Source organism: Eptatretus burgeri, chromosome 12 (genome assembly GCF_056783735.1).
Source record: "Eptatretus burgeri isolate ZD-2024b chromosome 12, Ebu_testis_v1, whole genome shotgun sequence".
Lineage (NCBI taxonomy): Eukaryota > Metazoa > Chordata > Myxini > Myxiniformes > Myxinidae > Eptatretus > Eptatretus burgeri.
The window spans coordinates 6,104,328-6,111,827 of NC_140972.1; the positions used below are offsets into that span (position 1 = coordinate 6,104,328).

A 7,500-nucleotide genomic window follows, 5' to 3' on the forward strand; every position below is an offset into this window, starting at 1 on the left:
CTGAGTGACACTTTTGAGAACTACTGTAGTCGATTTTGCTTCATCCTCTACTCCAAATGGACATCGATGAATGAAGGAAAGAAAAAAGGGGAAATCTGCCAATTTGACTTGATATACCATGTGGCCCAGAAGTAATAGTGCAGTCAGAGAATCCACATTTAAACAGAAAAAGATCCCACATGGTTTAAATCTTCCACTTTTGGGGTATTCTGCAAACAAAATAATTATCAATTAATAACAAACAAAAATAAATTAATAATCAAAATCATCATCCAATTGTAGTGACTATTGTTTCGGCAACTGATCCACTACTTCTGGGCCACCAGGTATATAGTCCACATCAACTGATATGCTAAAAAATACAATATTTGCTTTGAAGTAAAACAATACAATTATTCATGGACAGATATGCTACTAACACGACTACAACCTTACGCAATATTAAATACACCGCACCTTTACACAAAATCATGATAACAAATACAAAAAGTGACAAAACATCATCACGTATGTTCTGCCCTAATGAGCAATGAATCCACAAATTATTAGCCCAATAACTCCCCCCCCCCCACACCACAACCCAAATTCTGAGAACTAAGATCGAACGATCTATACTGAAGTAGATCTGCATGAGAGACGTGCACACTCACCGACTCGTTACAATCACCTCTCCCATCCTTTAAGTGGGGAACGGGTGAGATCAACAATGCATTCCATGTAGATCTACGGTGGAGTGGGAACGGTATAGGATTTTGTATCAAGTGGATAATGTGAGAACACGACAAAGTTTGGAGTTAATCACCGTCTCGCCATGAAGTCTGTCACAGCATGGGCTGTCAGATGCCTGCTCACCCACACGGACATGATTTCATTCGAAGAGAGCTTGCTTTCTCATGCAGAACGTATGATGGATTGGGACAAAGTCAAATCATGCATGTAACCTTTCCAGCATATGCAACATTGACAAAAATAATTCCATTATCAACCGTCACACAGTTCACGCAGCCTCGACTTGAAATACGTGCTTGTGATGACATTCACACTTTGTACGTTCTTGTTTTCAGAATTCGTTACAAGGAAACACACAAATACACAGTAGGTCATTTAGGCCATCATGTCTGCACGATGGAGAGGAAGCCGTCAGCACAATGACTGCAGATACTGCCCAAAGGGTAAAAATTGGTTTGTCTCATGACTTTTCCAATGGGTTTAACTCCATTCCAGGTTGGCAAATTGTCATTCCCATCTGAGCTGATTGTACGACGCAGGGATCACAGGTTCAAATCCCATGCATTATCTGTATTTTCCATTGTCTGCTGCTCTTGTTATATCTGATGTAAAAGTGCATCGACGTCACCTTGATTTCCTTATCCTACGTGTGATGCATGTGCGTGCTCCTCCATACGCCTCAAGTTCATTCTTAAAGTAAAAATCCTCCACTCTATTATCATTCAAATTACATTTCACACTCTGTGCTCCAGATCTCCCATGACTCTCTGCATCTGTACACGGTTACATTCACTGGAGGAGTAAAAAGGTCTTCAGCCAGTGCAGAATTGAAAATTATTCCAGGGTACTTGCACACAATGACTGACTTTTCAAAATGTACTGCGGCATCTTTCGCTTTCAAAAGCAAAGGCGACAAGATAGGACACTTTGGGTAACATCCCTTTCAAAACAGGACATGATCGATGATGGCACTGCCTGTGAAACCAGTGGAAACAAAAAAAACAACTTCAGAGTGAGATCGGGATTCAAAGAGAAAGGAGACATCTCAAACACTAAGACACAACCAATGAGCTATGTATGTATGTATGTATGTATGTATGTATGTATGTATGTATGTATATATGTATGTATGTACGTACGTAAGTAATCGCCTGTCCAAAAGCAATCAGTGTTGGTGGAGATGGTACAGAACAAGGTGATGGAGTCGAAAGGAGGGAAAGAAGAGAAATAAATATGGAGATGAATTTTGTGTGGGAGGACCAGACTGGAATAGGGGGGAATAATTGTGGAAGAGGGAACATCCAGGGATTGTGATATGGTGGCAGATCAAGAGTGACAGTTGGTGTTCCCAGAAAAGAAAAGAAAAAAAAGAAGAGAAACACATACATGGCGTCGAAGGCCTTCAACCATCACCTTCTTCTCCATAAACGTAACATTGTGCACACACACACACACACACACACACACACACACACACACACACACACACACACACACACACACACACACACACACACACACACACACACACACACACACACACACACACACACACACACACACACCACTTTAAGACTCCAGATAACCTTTTAATGTGATAAAATGCCAAATGCAATGCTTCAGATCAGTGTTGCCATTTTGTTTCTGGATCCAATTTCATCTTCATTTGACCCCAGACAAGACAATCCAAGGGTGAGTACACCACAAGAGTTATCGACCTAAATGTATAATCATGAAAGCTTGACAATAAATGAGGGAACTTCATTAATATAAAGAAGTCTGATGTAGGAGTGGGCCATAAAATCCATCAGGCCCATGCATTTCCACCAACATCTATGCACCCCTCTTCCTCATTGATTCCAGATATCTTTCCAAGTCCAATTTAAACACTTCCATCATGTCAGCTGATACCACTGCTCCAGGGAGACCAATCCATGCATGAACTACCATCCGAGTGAAAGACCCCTGCCAATATCTAAACTCTCCTCTTCTTTACTCTCAGTTGCCATGGCGCCTCATCGTATCGCTGTCCATTCTTCTGAAATGACTATTGCTTCCATACCTTTCATCATCTTAAACATCTCGATCATATCCACTTAAAATCGCCTCCTTTCTAATATATAAATTCCTGTCTCCTCCAGTCGCTCGTCATTTCTGAGTTCAGCTAGGCCCGGAATCAATCTAGTCTACCTTGACTCAAATGGGAAAACAGTACACACACACACACACACACACACACACACACACACACACACACACACACACACACACACACACACACACACACACACACACACACACACACACACACACACACACACACACACACACACACACACACACACACACACACTTCAGTGGCAAATATATAACCTCCGTCCACCTTTGGTGGTGGTAATATAATTATAAAAACAGGTCGACTTGAAGTTCATAAACATGGGTTGTCGTATACAGGAAATCCAATCAGGAATTGTAATATGTTTACATTACATTGTATTCCAAGCAGATGTCGACAAACAATGAGCATGATGTTGAGAAATGGAACAAAAAAATATATGACAAAGTAATCTGAAAACATTTCAATTCAACCAGCTCCTCAACTGTGAAGTCATCCATTTTAGGAGAAGATGAGAAAATGGATTAAAATACCATGTTGTCAGGTTTGTGTGCAATGACCTTATCATGTTGTACAGTCATAACTCGGAAAGCCACAACGTCAGCTCAACACAACGCAGACGAGGAACTATATATATATATATATATATATATATATATATATATATATATATATATATATATATATATATATATATATATATATATATATATATATATATATATATATATATATATATATATATATATATATAAGCATGCTGGTTGAGGAACACCACGAGGCTCTGACAATGTGCACAATCAGCTGAAACCTCACACTGGAAAGATGACACTAAAGTAGAGATTTGATGATAAGGAATTGTCCCCACAAGTGAATACTCCATCAGCAATATGTAGTTTGCATTTGCAAGCTCTGTATGACCAAAGGTATATTCTGGAGAGAGTTGATAAATTATTACTTTGGCCACAGTGACAAAGACATTTTCAGGGTAACAAAACAAAGTTGAAAGAAAACCAATTACATGTGCCACACATATTTTATTGATTTAAAAGAAAGTTAACATCTAAATATATAAAAATCTTTCGAATCACTAACTCACTCACTCGCTCGTATAAATGTTTAGTACTTTCTCGATGGGTTAAAGAGCTGAAATTTTCCATACGGATGTATCTCAAAGCCAAGATTCCATGAAAAAGCACAACAATGTCTCTAAACGAAAATATCCGTGAACAAAAGTCAGCCTGTCGAGCTTCGCTCCTGCTCATGGAGGGTCACGCGACCAACGACAATGGCACGTCACGTAATCTTCCATGGGCGCGCTCGCTCACGAGTGTTTCTTGGGTTTATGGCAGTATAATTCGAGAAGTGTCTGTGGGGTTTTGTCGGCTACTGACGGGGTACAGTGGTAGAAAGTCGTAAATATTAATTGTTTAACGATGGTGTACAGTGGTAAGTGTTACAGTATGTTACCTGTACAGTCAGATCTCCATCAGGCACCCTGGTGATAACAAACATTCAGAACATGTTTTATTCACTGCATCCAATCAGGAATTGGACGGCCCCAAGTATTCACAATCAACATTGCTTGAAATACGGATGTAAACATCACTTTGTCCTGGTATGATGAATGCAATCACAAGGCCCTACGTTAGAAAATAGTCAAAATATTGATGAGGTTGTCAAAAATAATTATCATAAATATCAAAACGAAACAATCATTTTGTTATTCGCTGCATCTTTCTGGCACCCGAGTGGCAGAATACACTGCACAGGGATGCCATTGATGAAATGGGATGGCGACACCGGGCAAGGTGATGCTTGGTTACAGCCGTTGGAATAGTCTCCTCTACCCATGATCTTTTGTACGACCATTAATCCTACTTCACTCAACCCTCTGACTTGCATGTCAATGTTTTGTTTCCTCCCCTCCCCTCCTTCTTACCTTTTATCATGTTCAGCCTTTCTCTGATTTTGTCCGACAATTAGAATATTGCCCCTTTTTCCCCACAATGACCTCGCTTTTGCATTTCCCGAAATTTTGTCTTCAAAAATAAATAAATAAATCTCTGCAGGAATGATAGATTCCCCCCATTTTGCTTATGATGTGGACAAGGCAGCACAGTCTATGGTTGACGTAATGCAGAATGGTCTGCATAGTTTTTGGATGAGGAGGGAACAGGAGAGAGCAGAGAGATGGTGTTACAACAGAGGAATCAAAATTTTCCATCCTTTGCAATGGACTTCGTATTGGAAGAGCCAAGCAGGACTCATCTGCCCTCCAAGAATCAGACTCCCAAATTTCAACTTTTTTATCTTTTCATCCATTGATATATCCTGTATGTCCTATTTATAAGGTACATCATTACTTCACTGTACGATTTTTCTTATTTTGAAATTGTATTAGCCATCTATTTCCGCATTACATGCCATTTGTGTTGGAACTCAGTTGCTCGAATATGCTTCAAGAATCCGACTTGGATTTCCATAAAAAATCAGACGAATAAAAATTTATGTTATGGGTGCAGTTCAAGGAGGAGACATGCATGGATTGGGATGCAATGCGCATCTTTTGAATTGGGATGTAAAGCCATGCATTACATTTCCATTCAAATTGAGAACATTCAACATCCGGCAGTTGAAATTCAGTTACGATGGAATAGTTGGTTAATATGGAGCGTTTCACAAAGCGTATAACATGTATACAAGTGGACTGCACTCAAACGAATTGCCAACAGCAAGCAAGTCAGCCGGTTAATAAGAGGCGATCACGGTATCACACATCAAAGCAACACAACACAGTGAGCATGAAATGCAGTTGTTCTGTATTATCCGACTGTTTTACTCTGTTAATAAATAAATAAATTAACAAACATGGCTTCCCTCACAAGAAACATCAACACAGGAGGCCAGTCGGCCCATCAAGCCTGTCCGATGGTTGCTTGTCTGTGCTCTATCCTTCTTTAATGTTGAATGTCAAGCATGGAAGCAGCACGCACCATTTTTTAAAGTCTTTGGTATGACTCGGCCGGGGTTGGAACCACAGGCCACCCAAACTCGGAACGGCACTCCAACCATTACACCACCGAGTCTGTTACCTGGTACTTCGCTTAAATATCCTTTTTAAAAGCAAGATTGTCAGCAAGTATGCCATTGTCAATAGATGTTGAATAAGTTCACCTTTTGGGGTTAGTTAATAATTAGCACTACACAAGCCGGAAGGCGACATGGATGGTCGCTATATAATTCCATACTAGTCATAGTTTTTGACGGATCGGGCTGAAATTTTTTGACAAAGAGGTTGATTATAGTGCGCATAAAAGCGCGGAAGCCGATTTTTGATTTTCGAAAAAATATTTTTTTATAAATATTTTTCGGATTTTTTTCAAAAATTTAAAAGTCCTGTTGCTTGGCAACGGTGGCGTCCAGAGCAACGGTGCTCAAAAGCATACAACTAGATCCTGGTATGAACCTACCAGTCAAGTTTCATAAAAATCAGTTGATTCCTCTGGCCTCCAGAGCTGTCCATTACATACATACAGACAGACGGAAAACCTGAGAATAACGGGAGTCCAGCGACCACCCAATAATTAGCAATTAGTGCTGGATTACTGCTATGTGAATATGGTGTGGATATAATGGACCAAAAATATGCTGTGGATACAATGGACTAAAAATATGCTGTGGATACAATGGACATGAGGTTGACCTGTTTGTGTTTCCATATGAATCTCTAGCTCATGATATAGGGAGCCAAGGTTCAAATGTCATATAGCATACCTTTTTGTCCATTGTCGAATAATTAATGTCCTTGTTATTCATGTAAAATTACACCTGCTAATGTCCTGCATGTGTTATATGTACAAGCTCCACTTTGAGTCTTAAATCAGTGTATTTACCAAAAAATTTCAATCTTCACAACATTGCAATACATTGTTGGAGCTTGTGCAGTAATAATGGATATTTTTTGGGGGCAGGATTTCCTTGTTGGGAAAGGTGGGACAAGTATCCAGAACATCTGCACCATAGGGTTCACCAGCTGATGGTACAGCAAGGAATTTAAAATGAAAAAATGTTTTGGAAAGGACCAAGGAGAGTGTCCGAGGACCCTGATGAAAGTTTCTAACATGAACTATTTTAATGAAATACCGAAGCCAGATCTCATGGCTTAATGGTTAGGGTGGTTGCCTTCGGACCTCCAGGTCCCGAGTTCAAATCCCACTTTCCGTTGAATTAATACCAGGTGAGGTTGACTCATCCTGCCATCCTTCTGAGGCCGGCAAAATGAGTGCCAGCTTGCTGGTATCCTATGTCAGAGTGGTGACCCGTCCAGGATTGTACCCAAGAGTCGTAGAGGCTGCTAAGGCAGCATCAATGCTCTGCACAGAGTATGATCCCAATGGATGGATGGATGGATGGTTGACTGAGCCAGTCATCCTTCTGAGGTCGGTAAAATGAGTACCAGCATACGGGGATGATTGAGCCATTGGAGTATCCTGTGTTGGAGTGGCGACCCATCCAGGAATGTGCTGAATATCCCAGGAGACTGCTTTGGCAGCACCAATGCTCTGAACAGAGTATGGTCCCAATGGCTGGATGCTCTGTACTGGGAGAGTCCTGAGTTTAAGACCCAGCTGTGCAAACATAACACGAGGCGG

At 40.5% G+C, this 7,500-nt stretch overlaps 2 protein-coding genes across 10 annotated transcripts in view; one reads left to right on the plus strand and one right to left on the minus strand.

The window, feature by feature from the left end:
- The window catches only part of LOC147015021 (uncharacterized), a 74,774-nt gene extending 73,976 nt beyond the window's left edge, over positions 1-798 (minus strand). Inside the window, exon 1 of the mRNA XM_085849331.1 lies at positions 651-798. The gene's annotated coding sequence lies outside the window, so the exon portion shown is untranslated. The remainder of the gene's footprint in view (positions 1-650) is intronic.
- Positions 1-7,500, plus strand: part of LINGO1 (leucine rich repeat and Ig domain containing 1) — a 393,052-nt gene that overhangs the window by 199,320 nt on the left and 186,232 nt on the right. The window lies entirely within an intron of this gene.